This window comes from Ursus arctos, unplaced genomic scaffold (assembly GCF_023065955.2).
Source record: "Ursus arctos isolate Adak ecotype North America unplaced genomic scaffold, UrsArc2.0 scaffold_4, whole genome shotgun sequence".
NCBI classification, from domain to species: domain Eukaryota; kingdom Metazoa; phylum Chordata; class Mammalia; order Carnivora; family Ursidae; genus Ursus; species Ursus arctos.
Genome location: NW_026623056.1, coordinates 69,727,827 through 69,747,714, shown reverse-complemented (window position 1 = coordinate 69,747,714; position 19,888 = coordinate 69,727,827). Strand labels below are relative to the sequence as shown.

The 19,888-nt window shown below is 37.0% G+C and overlaps 2 pseudogenes; both read right to left on the bottom strand.

The window, feature by feature from the left end:
* The window catches only part of LOC113256984 (ribose-phosphate pyrophosphokinase 2-like), a 137,668-nt pseudogene extending 133,684 nt beyond the window's left edge, over positions 1-3,984 (bottom strand).
* A 5,492-nt stretch (positions 3,985-9,476) lies between these two features.
* Positions 9,477-19,393, bottom strand: LOC113256993 (growth hormone-inducible transmembrane protein-like; annotated as a pseudogene).
* Between the last annotated feature and the right edge of the window lie 495 nt (positions 19,394-19,888).

Below are 19,888 nucleotides of genomic sequence, written 5' to 3'. Positions count from 1 at the left end.
AATAGAAATAGAAAATTCAATAACCTATATATCTTCAATATTTTTGCAGCACACAGAAAAATATCCCTAAGATGAATGACATACAACATGCTGAGTCTTTGTTCCTCCCACTAGATTGCATTAGCGTACCTTCATTGGTTTTTGTCCCAAGTTAATTTGACTTACTAGGTCTGTGAAAAACATGGCCATGTCCTTGGGGCCTCTGGACATGCACACCGAAACAAATCAATTATTTGAAATGCCACAGAATAAATACTATCAGAATAAGCCTCTTGGGAGAAGAAAGGTGTCATATAATTCAAAGCAATTTATAAATATCTACTTTCAGACACAGTGTGAGACCTGATCCAAACTTCTTTGAAGGAGGTTTAAGCAGAGCTGCTGATATTATGATTACATTTTCTCTTGTTTCATGCCTAGAGTAATGTTAAGGCAGCAGAGTTCAAGTATTTTCTCTAATATTGGTAGAGCAGTGTAAAAATAATGTATTTACTTATGAAGGGACGTATATAGGAAATTACTTTGATTCAGATAGCTCTAGCTTGTAAAGTAGAGATTTATTCCCACTGGGATAGTGGAATCTGTTGAGATTTCAGTGCTGTTTTTGAGTATTGAAATATTTATAAAATAAATTCTAAAGTAAATGTCTTTTAGATATTATGGGGATAAGATCAAAGTTCTGATATGTTGCTACTAAACATGATGAGGACCGTCAGAGAAGGGAATTATGAGTCAGTATAAAAACTTTAAAAAATGAGTCAATAGTTACAAAGACTTCTATGAACATGAATGTTAAATTAGTGGAGTAAAAATATTAATTAAAGTAAGTTTACATAAGTATTAAGGAAACTGTAATTATGTAGTTTCAGAATTAAAGCACCCACTACACAAGCATAAGAAAGAAAAGAATTTAAACTCTAATTATCCTGAAAAGTAGCATAGCTTAGTATCAAGATGATTATAAACTAGGCATTACTATTAGAAACTAACATTCATAAAGTATCCGACTTAAAAATTTTTAAATTTATTTTTAAGTTTTTATTTAAATTCTGGTTAGTTAACATACAGTGTAATGTTAGTTTCAGGTGTACAATATAGTGATTCCACACTTCCATACAACACCTGGTGCTCACATAGCAAGTGCACTCCTTAATCCCTATTACCTATTTAACCCTCCCCCCATCCAGCTCCTCTCTGGTAACCATCAAAGTTAAGAGTCTATTTCCTTGTTTTCCCCTCTTTCTCTTTTTTCCCCCTTTGTTTGTTTCTTAAATTCCATATGTGAGTGAAATTATATGGTATTTGTCGTTCTCTGACTGACTTATTTCACTTAGCATAATACTCTTTAGCTCCATCACTGATCATCAGTGATCATCAAAACTACAATGAGATATCACCTCACACTTGTCAGAATGGCTAAAATCAACAACACAAGAAAACAGGTGCTGGTGAGGATGTGGAGAAAGGGGAACCCTCTTGCACTGTTGGTGGGAATGCAAACTAGTACAGCCACTCTGGAAAACAGTATGGAGGTTCCTCAAAAAGTTAAAAATAGAGCTACCCTGTGATTTAGCAATTGCACTGCTAGGTATTTACCCAAAGAATACAAAAATCCTAATTCAAAGAAATACATGCACCCTTATGTTTATAGCAGCATTATCTACAATAGCCAAATCGTGGAAACAGCCCAAGTGTCCAGTGACTGATGAATGGATTAAGAAGATGTGATACACACACACACACACACACACACACACACACAGACACAGACACACACACACTGGAATACTACTCAGCCATAAAAATAATAAGGTACCCAACTTTCAATGTTAACATTTTGTTCTGTGCCACACACATTAAGATCACATATCTCTATCCCAAAGGAGATCAGCATTCACAATCTAGTGAGAGAAATAGACAATAATTACAATGATTACAATAATTACAATGAAGTGGAATAAGTGTATTTTTCTGAGAGAGCTATGTAAAGGATTCTGTGGGGTCTCAGAAGAAATCCTTCCTCCTTATTCCTATCCTACCTCTTAGTCCATGTTCCCATTTTAAAACGTTTTTAGTTGATTCTCTTTTAGGTCTCTGGAAAGTTGCAATCTGTACATACTTCTTTTGTATAATACTTTAAAACATCTCAGCTCTTCATTTGACTCCAGCCATTGCTCTGGCAATCCATTCTCTGCAGGTTTCCACCAACCTCATGCAGATATAACCCAAGAGCATTTTACTTCAGCCCTGCGCTTAATTCTGCCTTCCTGCGCCAAAGCTTACTGACACTACAGAAAACCCATCCAACACTGATGTGTGTGGAACACGGAAGTGTGGGTACTCCAAGTCCATAGGGCCACTCTTTAGCCAACATTGGTTGAGAGTCAGTGCCTAGATGACTTATTTCATAAGACTTGTCAGATGGTCTGACAAGAAACAACAATAAGTTGCTTGAAGGGGTAGCCAAATCCATTATTCAACTTTACCTACTCTCCTCTTTCACAACCCCTGTACTTAACTTCTACTTCCTGGGATTACTTCACAAATAAATTATTTGTACACACACCTCTGTCCCAGACTGTGATTTGTGGAGAACGCCTACTAAGACAACTGGTTCTGGGAGTGGCCTTTAAAAGCACACACTCTGGATGGGATTTTGGAGTGGGATCATTTGCTGTCAAAAAGGTATTAATTATCCTGTTCCTGGTCTTAAGAGGGTGGAGATATCTTTTGTCCTGTAGTACCATAAAAGTAGTCTCATCTGTGTTAGTCAGAATTTTCCAGAGAAACAACAAATAGAATGTATGTATGCATATAGAGATTTATTTTGAGAAATTGGCTTATATGATTACGGGGGCTGGAAATGCTGCTTCTTGGAAGGTAGGTCTAGTGGTGGAAAATTCCCTCAGTTTTTGTTTATCTGTCAAGATCTTTATCTCTTCTTCATTCCCGAAGAACGGTTTTGCTGTGTATAGTATTCTTGGTTGGTATTTTTTTCTTTCAGTTCTTTAAACATATCATCCTACTCTTTCCTTGTCTGCCAGATTTCTCCTGAGAAATCTGCTAACAGTCTCATGGGGATCCTCTTGAATGTAATGAGTCACTTTTCTCTTGCTATTTTCAGAATTTTCTCTTTATCTTTTATTTTTGATAATTTGATTATAATGTGTTTTGGCATAGACCTCTTCAGGTTCAACCTATTTGAAAACTTTTGGGCTTTGTGAATCTAGTTGTCCACTTCCCTCTGCAGGTTTGGGGAGTTTTTAGCCATTATTTCTTTGAAAAGTCTTTCTGTCCTCTTCTACCTCTTCCTTCTTCTAGGACTCCCATAATATATATATTGTTTCTTTTGATGGTATCCTATAAAATTTGTAGGCTGTTGTCATTGTTTTTCATCCTTCTTTCTTTTTGCTCCTCTAACTGGATAATTTCAAATGACTTATTTTTGAGTTCACTAATTCTTCTTCTACGTGATTGGGTTTGATGTTGAAGCCCTGTAATGAATTTCTCAGTCCAGTCACTGTATTCTTCAGTTCTAGAATTTCTCTTTGTTTGTTTTTATGGCTTCTTTTTATTTGTTGAACTTCTCATTTTGTTCACATATTGTTTTCCTGATTTCATTTAGTTGTCTATCTGTGTTCTCTTGTAGTTCACGGAGCTTCTTTTTGATGTCAAGTAGTTTATATGTCTCTATATATTTAGGGTTAATTACTGTGAAACTTTATTAGTTACTTTGGTGGTGTTGTGTTTCCCTGATTCTTCATGATCCTTATATCGGTCTCTGTACATTTGAAGATATGGTAACTGTTTCTGGTCTTTACAGGCTGGCTTTAGCAGAGAAAGGCATTCATCAGTCACCTGGTGTAGGATTCTAGATGAGCCAGTTGTGGTGTCTGTAGTCACCTGGAATCTCTTACTGGGGGCTATGGGCAGATAAATGGGGCCTCCTGCTGGATTCCAAAGTTGTGCAGAATCTGTTGCCATTGTCCATGGTCAGATGGGACCAACCATCAGTGTTACATAGTTGGGCAGGCCTGATGCTGGGACCCCGTAGTCAGGAGGGACTGGCTAGAGAGGCTTTGTAGTTAGACAAGGCCACTGGCAGGGATTCACAGTGGAGTGAGGCTATTGATGGGGTTTTGTCAGTTGGGCAGGGCCAGAAATAGGGCTCCACAGTCATACTGGTGGGGTTCCAAAGTGGGATAAGGCTACTGATGAGGCTCCTTGGTAGGGCTGATAGGCAGGGCTCCTGGCTCAGGTGAAGCTTTTGTAGTTGGGCCAGACTTTTTTGGGACTGCATGGTTGGCAGAACCAGTGAGCAGGGTTATGTGGTCCTGAGGTCCATAACAGGGCTTTGTGATTGGGTAGGGCTAGTTGGGGGGGCTTCTTAGTTGCAGGCCTGCTGATAGGGCTCCCTAGTGGGATAGAGACTTCTGGTAGCCTCTGTCATTGGGCAGGGTGGCTGGTGGAGCTCTTGATCTTGTGGAATCTGCAGAGTCAGGAGAGGCTCCATGGTTGGGAAAAGCTGATAAAGACCTGGTGGGGCAGCAGTTACACAGGACTTATATAACCACTGGTGGAGATCAAAGGGCTAATGCCAAGATATGTACTTGCTGGCATCTAGAAGTCCTGTTCCTTTTATGTGTTCCTAGCTGCCCCCAGGTGGTCTAGCCATAATTCCCCCATTGTTCTGTATGAGTGGAGTCAGAAGTGGGCCCACTAAGACAGTGTCAAAGGCTAAAGAAGTTGGATGTTCATCTTGGTCTCTTTTTCCCTAATAGGACAAATTGTGGACCTGTGGGATCCGTCTTGGCATTGTGCAGTGGTGGCTTGAGGGATAGGTGATATGGATAAAGTATTCCTTTTACCCATTTAATGTGGTTTTTCTCATTTATTTTTTTTTTTTTAAAGATTTTATTTATTGGGGCGCCTGGGTAGCGCAGTCGTTAAAGCGTCTGCCTTCGGCTCAGGGCGTGATCTCGGCGTACCGGGATCGAGTCCCACATCGGGCTCCTCTGCTATGAGCCTGCTTCTTCCTCTCCCACTCCCCCTGCTGTGTTCCCTCTCTCGCTGGCTGTCTCTCTGTCACATAAATAAATAAAATCTTTAAAAAAAAAAAAAAGATTTTATTTATTTATTTGATAGAGACAGAGACAGCCAGCGAGAGAGGGAACACAAGCAGGGGGAGTGGGAGAGGAAGAAGCAGGCTCATAGCGGAGGAGCCTGATATGGGGCTCGATCCCGGAACGCCGGGATCACGCCCTGAGCCGAAGGCAGACGCTTAACCGCTGTGCCACCCAGGCGCCCCTTTTCTCATTTATTTTTGCTACACTTGTGTGCTGTAACCTTGCCCTGAGTTTTATAATTTTCACAAAGGTACTCTCATTCATGGATAGTTGCTTAACCAACCAATGTTTCTGTTGGTGGAGGCAGTGGGAGTCTAGAGCTGGGGACCCCCTGTTCTTCTATCTTTCTGACATCACTGAAATGGTCCAGTTCAAAATATGCAGGGTGGGCTAGCATACTGGGGATCCAAGAAGTTTAAGTTCAAAAGTTGTTAGGCTAGAGACATAGGAAGGTCGAGGGTTGCAGTTCGAGTCCAAAGGCTGTCTGCTGATAGAATTTCTTTTTGCTTGTGGGAGGTCAGTCTTTTGCTCTGATGGGATGAGGCTCACTCACACAATGCAGGGCAACCTTCTTTATTCAAGGTCCATCAATTTAAATGTTAATCTCATCCAAAAACACTCTAGAAGAATGTTTGACCACATATCTGAGCATCATGACCCAGCCAAGTTGACACATAAAACTAACCATTACATACCTGTGAAGAAGGTAAGTGAAGGTATGAAGAAAGAGAAAGTTTTGGGTTATACCATAACTGTTGCATTTGAATGGAAAGGGATAATGAAAATTTTAAGGATTGTGGAGTTGTCTGGCTATTGTAAACTTCTTTGGATGCACTGAAGAAAGAAAGAAAATGGCTAGTTCATTTTAGGTAATGATTAATTCAAGGTATACTGTCAAAACCAAAGGTGATATATTGACAGCTTCTGGGGACATTTTCACCTATATTTTCAAAGAATATTATCCTGGAAATGAGCCCCACATCTAATTATAAGTGTAGCAGACCAATAAAGAATGTATAGCCTTAACAGTTCCTTATGTCAGAGACATAGAAAATTTGGGAAAATCTGCGTATTTAATATTCTCAATACTATTGCCTATTTTCATTAATTACATCTAATTTGTCTCTGCAAGTTATTTGCTTCAAGCACATAAAAGGAACTATAAACCTGAGACATAGGATGGAGACATTAGGACTGGCAAATGTGTCCAGATTTCCCTAAATTCTCCATGCTAGTAAAGAATCTGCATACTAGAGAAAAAGACTATTCTTGTTTGCAGAACCTGTGAAAAACTCAACCAAGACCAGCAACTTAAAACACAGTGCTTTGTAGTTCACAACTTCTGCTCTTGCCATTCCCCATTTCCTCCACCCTATATTTTGGTAGGAGCTCAGCACAGCCTGGGCTAGAAAATAAAATTATTGGGGCACTGGGTAGCTCAGTTGGTTAAGTGCCCGACTCTTGGTTTTGGCTCAGGTCATGATCTCAGCACATGTGTTGGGTTCCGGGCTCAGCACGGAGTCTGCTTGAGATTCTCTCTCTTCCCCTCTCTCTCCCTCTGTTCCTCCTCCCACTCATGCTCTCTCTCTCTCTGAAATAAATAAATAAATAAATAAATAAATAAATAAATAAATAAATAAATAAAATCTTAAAAAAAAAAGAAAATAAAATTCTTGCTATGGGAGGGAATAGTTCACAAACAAAAGGAGTCACAAGATTTGGCTAACGTACGCCGTCAGGAACCAGAGGAAAGTATGTAGGATCTTGAGGGTGTTAGAATTCAAGGGATAAAATATAGGCCTGGGTAGGAAAGAACCTACTGCCATGGGGGGCCACGTTTTAATGTTTTGGTAAGTCTAACCTGTTTAGATATGCCTCTGAGATGGCTCCTCATAACTGGATATAACAATGATCCACAGTAATAAAATGGGGATATTGGGACTGCTTTGACATAGTAGTAAGGAAGGGGCTAGAAGCTCAGGAAAATGAGAATGTCTGAATGGTTTTACTCTATAAGATCAGAGAACCAGAGAACTGACTATTTCCCAGGAGGTCCCAGAGGACATTCCCTTTACTTAGAGAATAAGAAATGTACAGTGAGGAATATACTAGCATCTTGGAGAATCTAAGTGGTAGTTACCATCTACAGGTTGGTGTGAGAACACAAGAACATGCCATGAGACTGGGTTCCCTAGAATCAATGAGAGTAATGGGAATCAATGAGGCTAGACAACAGCTTGAAGCACATAACTTGCAGAGACAAATTAGATATAATTACTGAAAATAGGCAGCAGAATTGAGAATATTAAACACCCAGAGTTTCCCAAATTTTCTGTGCTGCCAAAGAGTCTGCATGCTAGAGGAAAACAATCAGGGTGTTTTGTTCCACAGTGATTTCTGGGCATAGCTAATAGGTTATGGTGTCCCATAGTACATGATAGATGATCAATCAAATATAGTACTATCTGGCTTATATTAACAACAATGACAAAAACAGAAATATAATATCTGATTAGCAAAACTCTGAAGTTAGACTCTGCATTGGAAAAATTATAGTGTCTCACTCAGTTTTCAGATATAAGTTCACACACCCAGTACCCATTGCTTAAAAAGAGGTCAGATTCTACTGAGAAAGATCTTTGCAATATCAACACTTAAATTTATGAGAGAAATTCAGATTTTTCCTAGGTAGCTGTTTATTTACCAATAAATTTTCTGGGGAAAAGAAACACCTAGGCTGTGAGCATAGTTTGGATAAAGATCTGAGATTACATGGTTACCAGATGACCCAGAATGCCATTATGGTCTTCTGGATAAAGTAGGGGCTTATGGGGTCCAGAGTGTAAATGGAACTCTGACTCAAGTCAGTTTCTTGATGAATCCCATGGTCCATATATCTACTCTGAGGGTACTTCCCTAGTTACTGAGTGTATATTTTGTGACCAGCAGAACTCGAAAATTCATTTCCTCACCTGTGAAATAAGAGGCTATTATTGTAGGAAGGCTCATGGGATGCCCCTTGATCTGCTTCCTCATTCCCAGCAAAAACAGAAATTCAGAAACAACAGCAAAACCCCAGAGGAACTGCCCAGCTTAGTGCTACCATGAAAGATTTAAAGGACTGTGGAGAGAGGAATTGGTGACATCATATCCCTATTTAATTTGCCTCTGTGGCCCCTATAAACACAAATTGATCATGGCAGATTATGATGCAATAAATAAAGTTAAACAAATGATACTCCACTCCCAGTTCTTTTGTTGGATATGGTATCTTTATTAGAGAATATAAACACAATCTAATAGTGTATGCAGCAGAGAAGGAAAATTCTGCTAGGGGAAACGCTAATGAAGTATTTTACCTGTTACATTTTTGATTGATATAATTCACGAAGAAAGATGAGCTTCGCTTTCCCTTTTTAGTGCTTAGTCTGAGAGGGAATGCAAGAAACCAAGTATTAGGAGAAAAACTGCTTTCATAATCTCAAGCGTAAGCCACAAACAGGCTTTCCTGATAAAACCTTCAAAACTTGAAGAGATAAGAAAGACAAGCATGTATTCTATTAAACATTTCAATAAGTATGCAAAAAAATCAGCGATTACAAACGTAGTGTTTGTGTACTTAAAAATGCAACTATTTTCATGCTTTGAGTATTTTGTCCTGACAAGAGTTTTAAGGATATTTTGTTCTAGAAGATTCAAAAGTAAAACTTACACACCAGTACGCACGCTCATGCGTGCGTGCGCGCGCGCGCACACACACACACACACACACACACACACACACACTATATATATGTGTGTGTTATATATTGGGAATTCTCTGTATGATTAACATTCTGGGACTGTCCTAATAGTGTCAAACAATGAGAAGCCAAACATGATCACATCTATGTTGTAAAGATAGCACAGAGAAGGAATTGTGGGAGAATGAATCACTCTTTTCTTTGTTTTATGCTCAATGCTTTTGATAAGTTCGGCAGATGATTATAAAAATAGAAGTGACCTGTTTGTTTCCAAATAGCCAGAACCTTCATACTGGCTCACCAACAATTACACAAGTGCTAAGTATTCAAAGAAAGACTGCTGGTAACCTCTACTTCTCTCTGGTCCCTTTACCAAACCTCTACTTCACTTATGACATTACTTGTTAATATTTTGCATTTCAAAAATATACAGGTAAATACAAGTTTGCTAATTTTCATTTAACCAAATAAATTTTAAAATAGATAAAACAGTTAAATTCTCACAACACTAACCTTAGTTTTCATTCATTAAAGCATTTTTCAATTACTCAAATATGAAAATTGGAAATGTATGTGTTTATTTGGAAAAGTCAAAAGTTGAGTCACTTCACTTTTTCCTGTTGCTTCCAGTTGCTAGAATACTGGCAACTCATATAAATATATTCAGTGTGTCCGTGTAGATTCCCAGCACTGAATTGATGGGATCATATTTTTGAACTTATATATTGGTACTATTTCTGCACACTTGATTACATATATTATTTAGAAGGAACATACTGAAAAGGACTAATCCACCATAAATTGCCACAGACTACAGAGTGGCACCAGCCACAGTGGGTGGTAGGTGGAAGAAACATAGATCCTAGTGAGGGTATAAGGATGAGACCCAGGCCCACTCCCAGGGATGGTCCCATGTTCAGAAATTTCCCCGAGTGCACACATGGCCAAAGTGGAGGGGCCTCTTCCAAGGCCCACTGTGTACTATGAAGCTCTGATGAGAAGAGCTCTCCCCACCCAAATCGTGAGAGGAGCCATTATGGCACCCCATCACACTAGAGTGGAATAACTAAGCAAGTTGCTTAGGGTCTTGGGCTCTGGTCATATAATATTGATTGTACCAGCATTCCACCTCCAATATGGCTTCAAAGGTTGCACCAGTTGTCACCCAAGAGCCTCTGATCATGTTCATGAGAAGAGTTCTGTTTACTTCCAGGGTGGACAAAGCTGTAAAACCAATACTTCCTGCTAAGTACGTATGCATAGAATGATTTATATTCTTAACATACCGAGGCCAAATTACAGCCTTTTCAATGGTTACAATATTATTATATATTCCTAAGCCATAGTAGCACAATGCTCCAAGACCAAGCAGGCCGTCCAGCAATAAGCCATCTTCTCGTCTGATCAAATTTAAATATTTTTCTATCGATGGTTCCAATACTGCCTCCTTGGGTTCTTGGCCAGCTTTTCCACACCAGATACCAGTTCTCTGCTGGGTGTTAAGCATATTCCCTGCTGGATGTTAAGAGCCATTGATTCTTTGTGATGAAATTCTTCACAGCAGAGGAGACCTTGGTGAAAGCTGAATAGAAAATTCTGGAAGGTAGTGTCCAGAAACATACAAGTCTTGGCAGTCAGGATAGTGGGTTTACCAAGTAGATTGAAATGGTCAGTCCCTGGTCACTTCAACCATGCAGTTACCCTTCTGGACTGGTGAAATACAGATGTCACACCTCCCTAACCCTTTGTCCACTCCTTACTTCAAATTTTCTTAAGCTGCTAAAATTTAGAGTCTGTTTATTACTTCAGCCTAGCTTATTCTGAATAATATAGTATTCCTATTTGGTACATTTCTCTTTTACTATTGGCAGCATGTCTTATATAAGTAGTTACAAGTTAGCAATACTATCATTAGGGATGGATAAAAACAATTTATAATATGCAAAAGTAACTCCTCTGGTGCTTAAGGTATTTTCAAAAGAAAAGACACTCATTGTAAAATAAACATAAATATTTTCAGAGTATTATTTTTGCCAATATTTTGATCTATGTTGATAGATTTCTTAGTATTATAAATTTCTTATTGAAAAATGATTTGTAAAGGGGAAAAATAGGTTGTAATAAACGTGGCATTGTCAAATATGACAATTTTAAAAAATCATTCAATAATATTGAATTGATTTTGAAGAAGGTCATGTGAATACTACAAACAGACTGATGTGGGCTAAATTATGTCTTCTGAAATTCATATCCTGAAGTCCCCATGGTGGGATTAGTGCCCTTGTAAAGGAGGAAATGACACCAGAGCTGTCACTGCCACGTAGGGACCTAGCAGGAAGTTGGTCACCCACAACCAAGGAAGAGGGCCCTCTCCAGGAATTTCATCTGCTGGCAGCTTAATCTGAGACTCTCAAACTCTAAACCTGTGAGAAATAAATGTCTGTTGTTAAGCCTTCTGGTCTAAGGTATTTTGTTATAGCAGTTTGAGTAGACTAAAACATAGGTCTAACATTTTCTTTCTGTGATGTTTTATTTCTCTAAAATCTTGGTCAGGATATTGTAATTATTTAATATTACAATTTATCCGGAGGTGAAGTGTTAGAAAACTAAGCTAGAGAAGGAGCACATCATATAATTTATATAAAGTATTGTAGACCCTAAATAGAGCAAAATCTTTTCAGGTTCCAGAAAAAATATGATTCACGTAATTTGTGTGTATGTGCTCGTTCAGAGTCAGGACATTATAACAGGTAGGTTGTAGTGGTACGAAAGGAACAGAGACCTATTTAGAAATTATGCTTTGAAATCATTAGTTAACATATCTTTTATTCTATTACTGTTGGGTATAAACAAAAGCTTTAAAATATCCTTGCCATTCATAGAGGTATATACCCTAGTAAAGCAATGATTTTCCAGTGTATCATCAATCATAAAAAAAAATTTATTATGAGAGGAAAAAAAAGTCTACTCTTTCCAGGAGTGATAGTTATGTCCTTTTGGTTCTATTGTCAATAAAACTCCTAGCACTAATGGAGAGCGAGTGTAGAGATTCTGCAGAGACCTGTGGAATTGTACCATACTGATATGGGAAGCTTTTGAAATAAGGCATAGGAAGGACTGAAGGCTCATGCCATGTTAACAGGTTATTTTGTGAAATTATTTGCTGAATAAAGTCCATAATTATAAAGAATATGTAGAAGTGTGTGATAAAGTAGCTAACTTTGGTGTATATAATAACCAGAAGTATTTAGCCTGTCTACTGTCCTGTGATTTATGTTTTCTCAATGAGAGAATAGAGAAAGGGAAGGGGAAAAGACATCGCCTCAAACATAATATTTTCTCAAAATAATTTTTAAATGAATGTGTAGTGAATCCAATTTTCAGCATGATGGGTTTGCAGTTCATGATACACTAGATGGAGTATTTAGCTCTCTGCTTTTAAACTGGCTATTTGAGATTTGAGTAATTAGTTTGGAAACTAAATGGAGGAAATTCCAGTTATGTAACACCCATTATTTGTTGATTCAGTTTTACTTTAGCATGGTGTGGCATAACTTTTGTGTATGTGTTTTTGTTCACCCTAAGCTTGTTCCTCAAATTTGCAGGGCTAGTTGCTGATTGAATCTGAGAATGTGAGTTTTATTGGTCCTATGATGTAGATACCCTATGCAATACCCCCAGGTTACCAGACAAATTCTAAAATAATAGTACTGTCTCCCACTACCACATTTGGCCTTTGAGGTGAATATTTTTTTCATAAGAATTAGACATGAGACAGTTTTTCTCTTTGTATAGCTTTCATCTTTTTCTTATTTCTCAGAACTCCTTTAAGTTAGTTGACACATGTAGATTTATTGACGAAGAGGAGAAAGAGAAAGTGCATAGATTTGCTTTAATTATGAATTATAAATATTTTTTTATTCCAAAATTTCCTGAGGATAAAAATTATATTTTCTCATATGAAAGTGTAACAGTTGTGAATTTATTATCTTTGTATTGTTTCAGAATATGTCATAGGTCACATAAGAAAAACACAACCCTGGTGTGGTCATCACCACTCACTAAACAAAATGTTCATATTTCTTTCTTCAGGTATTATATTAACAACTCTGGAGGCAATAAGTGGTCATTTTCTTTCTTTCTTTAATTAAAGATTTACTTATTTGATAGAGAGAGAGTGAGTGGAGAGAGGAGCAGAGGGAGAGAATCTTCAAGGAGGCTCCCCACTAAGCGTGGAGCCTGATGTAAGGCTTGATCTTATGACCCTGAGATCATGACCTGAGCCAAAAGAGTTGGCCTTAACAAACTGAGCCATCCCAGAGCCCCCTAATCAATCTTTGAACAGGTGAAAAAATATTTTCATTAATTGTTTTGTTAAACTTTTACCTCTTTTTCCTAGAATTATTTAGCAGGATGCTGCTATGCCTCTCTGATCTTATGTACATATGACATATGTCAATATGTCTGATAAAAAACAACTCTCAATGTATGTTATCTGTTTTCCCTACGGTCTCTGGCAGTTTGTTATTTCATACTACATTTGTAAGCTTCAAAATATAGAAATAGCAAAACCATACCTGATATTATTTATATATATGCTTTAAAATTTCACAAAAATTAAAATGAAGCTAATGTGTGGAAGGCCTTAATGAAAACATGCCCTTAAAGATGTCATGGGAATTAGGAAGAAAAAGAGCCAATGGAGGATGGAATTACAAAAATAATTTTTCTTTTTTAAATGAATTGATTAAAGGAGACTAAATGTTTGATATTTTTGTAGAAGGTATGATAATGTTTGCCTGTGAACATTATTTAAACATTAATGTAACATGGACAATATATTCAATTAAATAGTTATCCTTTTGGAAATATATTGCTTTTGTCATTTTTCAATACTAAGAGGGAGAAAAAAGTGAAATATATCTCATTAGGTCATCAGATTTGTAGATGTCTTCTTCTATAATGGCCAATTATAAAATACAAATACATATAATAATATTTTGTTGTTGTTTAGAGAGAGAGAGTGCAAATGCAGGGGTGGGGCAGATGGAAGGAGAGAGAGAATCTCAAGCAGGTGCCATACTCAGCACAGAGTGTGATGTGGGGCTTGATCTCACGACCCTGAGATCATGACCTGAACCTAAACCAAGAGTCAAATGCTTAACAGACTGAGCCATCCAGGCACCCCAATGAGTTTTTTTTTTTTTTTTAAACGTAATAGTTGCATTACTCTTACTGTGTTGTGCAATGCAGTTTTACCTGTGTTTAGAGTACATGACAAGGAAATTAGTCTTAAGATATTTACTTTGCTTAGATATATCTTCTGCCTCTAACTACTTTATATTACAATGGAACAAATATGCCTCATGCTGTTTGTTACAGTTTGAAGGTAAGTAGTGAGACAGCTCTATGTTTCTAAAGTGATAGAATTTCCATGTAGCCCCTGCAATTCAGAGTGAGGGTCTCACTCTTAGAAATATAAGAGTCAGTACATGTACAAATTAGAGGGCTCTGGGGCTTATCTGGCTAAAGTCATAATGAACGAATATGTAAAACTTCATGCTTTTAAAATTTATGATAAAAATCAGAACAGAGATCAGAGTTCACTAGTCAATATACTTGAAAGGCAAATCACATACAAACCAAAAGATAGTTAGAAAGTTGGTGGTAGGAATAGAATCAGAGGAAGATGAGTTGGTCAGATGATTTTAATAGCTAGTGTTAAGGAGATATGGAATGGTCACTAGTATCAGACGAATCCTTTCATGGTCTGGGACATTCTTTTCCAAAGTTCTGTGAAGAATATGTATCTTGGTGGAGGTCAGCGGAGGAGAGATTATTGTTGTGAGCCAGGTAGTCTTTCTCCTCAATTTTAGAACAATAAGAAATCTGTCTGGACTTTAAATCACCCTTAGGTGGGGAGAACCCAAGGATTCTAATATGGATTGAATATTTTCTCAAAATAATCTGTGTAAGACACAATGGAAATGTGACTGCTTATGTCTTAAATTTGAGAATGGTAGCTCAAGAGTTGGTAAAATTCAGTTTTAGGGAGAAAGAGCTTAGATTTTTACTCATCTGCAATTTAGTGATGTAACACTCACGTTCCAGTAGATACAGAATCCCAGACAACCAGTGGTCATATTTTTGTCCTCATTTTATCCCATCTCACAACAACATTTGATATAACTCACCAGTTCCTTTCTTAAAATCATTCTTTATTTGTGAGATCATCAACTTTTTCTGTAAAGGGCCAGATAATAAATATTTTAGGCTTTGCCTAAAATACAGTCTCTGTTACAGCTGTTCAACTTTGTTCTTATAGCATGAAAACCGTTCTTAGCTTAGGGGCTGTGCAAAAACAAGCAGGGTGTAGGTTTGGAGGCAGGAAGTGGAAAAAGGGTCAGATTTGACTCACAGGCTGTAGTTTTGCTAACCCCTGTTCTTTGGGAGTTTACATCATACATCCACAATTTTCCTTCTACTTTTTTGTTCATTTCTTTTCAGTCCCTTTGGTGGCTATTCCTTCTCTACTCCATTTGTCATTGTGATCAACACTCTTCCCTCTAGTTAAAAATCTCTCTCTGGGTGATCATATTCATTCCTAAAGCTTTTGATTTTATTTTATCTTATTTCATTACACTTTTTTGGGAAAATTTTTGTAGAGAAAGTAAATTAGTCATATTCTAAGCTTATAACCATTTATCGTTATTAATTTGTACAAGGAACTGCTTTTTATTATTCATTTCTTTCTTTTCATTGTGTTTCTGTACTCCACCCACCCCCCTTTTTATTGTGGTAAAAAGACACAGAACATAAAATTTACCATTGTGACCATTTCTTTTCTTTTAAAAGATTTATTTATTTTAGAGAGAGAGCACGTGCACACATGTGCGAGTGATGGGAGGGGCAGAGGGAGAGAGAGAGAGACCCCCCACCTCCCAGCAGACTCCCCGCTGAGCACAGAGCCTGCCCTGCTGCTGGATGCAGGGCTGCATCCCATTACACTGAGATCATGACCTGAGCCATAACAAACAGCTGCTCAACCAACTGAGCCACCCAGGCACCCCCCAAAATTGTGACCATTTTTTAAGTGTACAGTTCAGTAGTGTTAAATATATCCACATGGTTGTGTAACAGATCTCCAGGACTTTCATTTGCAAATTTGAAACCTGATACCCATTAGATTATAACTTCCCTATCCCCCTCTCCCCAGCTCCTGGCAACTACCATTCTACTTTTTTTTTTTTTCTATGAATTTGACTACTTTTGGTACCTTATATAAGTAGAATCATACAGTTTCTGTGTTTTGTGACTGGCTTATTTCACTTAGCATAATATCTTCAAGGCTTACCTATATTGTAGCACGTGACAGGATTTTCTTCCTTTTAAAGGCTGAATAATATCCCATCACATGTGTGTACTCTATTTTGTTTGTCCATTCATCCATTGGTGGACATTCGGATTCCTTTTTCTTCTTGGTTATTTTGAATAGTGCTGCTGTGAACATAGTTATGCAAATACCTCTTTGATACCCTAATTTAATTTTTTTGAATATATACCCAAAGTGGGATTGCTGGTTTATATGGTAGTTTTGTTTTTACTTTTTGTTAAATCTCCATACTATTTTGTATAGCAGTTGCACTATTTTACAATCCCATCAATAGCACAAAGGGTTCCAACTTCTCCATGTCTTCAACACTTGATATTTTCCCTATCTACCTGTCTATCTAGTAGCCAACCTAATAGGTGTGAGGTGTTATCTCATTGTGGTTTTGATTTGCATATCTGTAATTATTAGTGATATTGAACAACTTTTCGCGTGCTTGTTGGCCATTTGTGTATCATCTTTGGAGAAGCATCCTATCCCATTTTTAAACTGGGTTATTTGATTTTTTGTTGTTGTTGAGTTGTAGGACTAATTTCTATATTATGGCTATCTGTTAACTCCTTATCAGATATATGATTTCCAAATAATTTCTCCCATTCCATAGATCGCTTTTTCATTCTGTTGGTAGTGTCCTCTGCTGTATAAATTTTTAAGTTACATATAGTCTCATTTGTCTATTTTTGCTTTTGTTGCTTGTATTTTTGGTGTCATATCCAAGAAATCATTGCCAAATCCAATGTCATGAAGTTTTTCTTTTTTTCTTTTTTTTTCTTTTAGGAGTTATAGTTTTAGGTCTTACATTTAGGTCTTTAATCCATTTTGAGTTAATTTTTGTATATAGTATGAAGTTTCGACTTCATTCTTCTGCATGTGTATATTCAGTTTTCCCAATACCATTTGTTGACTGTCCTTTCCCTATTGAGTGGTCTTGAAATCTTTGTTGAAGATCATTCGATTACATACACAAGTGTTTATTTCTGGGCTCTTTATTTGATTCCAGTGGATTGTCTTAATGCCAGTACCATACTGTTTGATTACAGTGTTTTAAAGGCATTCATTTTCACAAGTTTCATATATATTCTGACAATGCTTTTATTCTGAAAAAATTTTCAGTTTATAAATTTTCATAAATGGTACTGTACTATAATCTCATTCAGTTTTTACTGTATTCATTCAGTCTATAATTTTAAGATCTCTCTGTGTTGCTGAATGTGTTGCTTCTACCTGCTGCATGATGTTCTCAAGTATACATCTGCCATAATTTAGAGGTTTCCTTAGGAATAAACAATTTATCTCTAATTTCCTATTGATGCAAACAATTTCTAGGTGAAAATCTTTGTATATGTCCTCTTAATAGACTTGTACAACAATTTTTATTATATATTTAGCTAAGAATGGGATCATTATATCATCAGTTCAAAAATAAAAAAAATCAGTTCAAAAACATAATTAATTTTAAAAAATCCAGATTGCTTTTGACAATAATTGTCATTTTATAGTCCCACCTGTTGTGCATAAAAATTCCCATCTTATCATATCCTTGAAGACACTTGGTATTATCAAGGTATTAATTAGGTTTCTAATCGTAGCCGTTTTGATAGATATGAAGTGGCATGTTAATGTTGTTTTAATTTTCATTTTTATGATTATTAGTGATTTGGAGCATCTTGTAATATGCTTGGACATCTCCTCTTATGAATTGCCTATTTATATCCCTTGTCTATAATTTCTATTGGGTTTTCTATCATTTTTGTTTGGTTTTCAGGAGCTCTTGGTATATTTCAGCTATTAACCCATTGTCAGTTAAAGATATTACAAATATTTTCCCCAGTCTATAATCTATGTATATAGCTTTGTCTATAATGGCCTTTTTTGAATAGAACATTTAAATTTCAATACAGTCAAATCATACTTTCTTTATCATTTGTGCTTCTTGAAGTCTTTCTTCAGCCATAGATCACAAAGGTGTTTTACTACATTTTCACGTATTGGATATATTTACCTTTTACATGTAGCTCAGTAATTCTGAATTTTTGTTTGTTCATAGTATAAGGCATGAGTTCAGTTTTATTTTCTCCTTAGAGTATACCAGCTCTCCTGAAGTTATTTACATAAAAATGTATTCTATTCTTGCTTTGTGGTTTACTTTTACCATGTATCAATTTCTTATACATACATAGTTTGATTTCTGACCTCTATATTCTATTTCAGTGGTCTATCTGTTCTACAACATTGTATTATTTTAATTGCTTTGGATTTCAGTTTTATCAATATATGTTAAAATCTGTCCTTCTTATTTTAGTTTTTCAAAGATGATTAAACATTTTGCTTGATCATTATTTTTTATTTCAGCATAATTTTTCCAAATTCCCCTAAAATTCTTCTGAGATTCCATATGGAATTTTATTAAATTTAATTTATGGAGTATTGAATTCCTTACAATTTATTAAGATCATTTATAAACATATATATTTCTCCATTTACCAATGTCATATTTTCTATCTTTTATTTAAAATTCTTCTATAATGATCTTATGTGTTCTATGATAGGTTACTTCTTAGATTCTTTACAAATTTGTTGTTGTAAGAGTAGATTGCTATTTTTTCCTCTACATTTTCTATGTTTATTGGGGACATAAGGGGGTGTTCTAGATAGATGATCTTGTCCTGTGAAAAGAATGACAGTTTTACAGATTCCTTGCCAATCTTTATAGCATCTATGCATTTTTCTTTCTTATAGGATTATTTGAGTACTAGGTCTGCCATTTACCAGTTTTATCAGTTCAGGTATAACCAGCCCCCCCTGCCAAAAAAAACAAAAACCACAAAATCATTTGAAAATTAATATAAAAAATTATTAATAGGGGATTGGAATGACAGGAGACTGACTACTGAGGAGTAAAATACTATAAAGAGCAGAGGAATACCAGGTATAGGAAGCAGCCACCATCCATAAGGATAAGAAAGAATACCCAAGGAAGGAAAAAAATCTAGAAGACCCCTCCTAGCTCAGGACTGAGATCCAAACTTAATTGGAGTGAGTGCAGCCATGGCTTACTGGTCAGCAGAGATGTTGGCTGAGGCTGCAGGGCCATCCAAAGTTGTTCTGGATGGACTCCAGGGGAAGCCATCCATAGGGAATTACCATGTTGGCAGTGTTTACTGGGAAGCCGTTCTGTAGGGTGCTGGGGAAAGCTGCCCTGGGGATATACTACATCTTAGAACTCTCTGTGAAGCTGCTCCTTGGGTCTGCCTGGCAAAGCCTTTTATGGGGAAGCTGTTGGTTCATAACCCTCTTGCGGGCCTTCCCTGGCATTATCTGAAACTGGCCCCTCTACCGCTGGGCAAGGAGAGACTGAAGAAAGAGGCAGGTCACTCCAGGTTGGCAGGTGGCAGTTTTGATAAGAAAAGGGAACTTATATATGAGACTTGTCTTGAGTGGCAGCAAGATGAATGGCTCCCTAAACCTGCCTCCCAAATCTTAAAAGCTTATAAAGAGGCCTTAACTGGGTTCAGTCATATATGTCATGCAGATGTTCTCAATACCACATAATTATGTATCCTTGGAGCAGCCTCTGGGAGTAGGAAAGGCAAGTAGAACTCCTATGCCAACAACAGAAAGGGGGATGA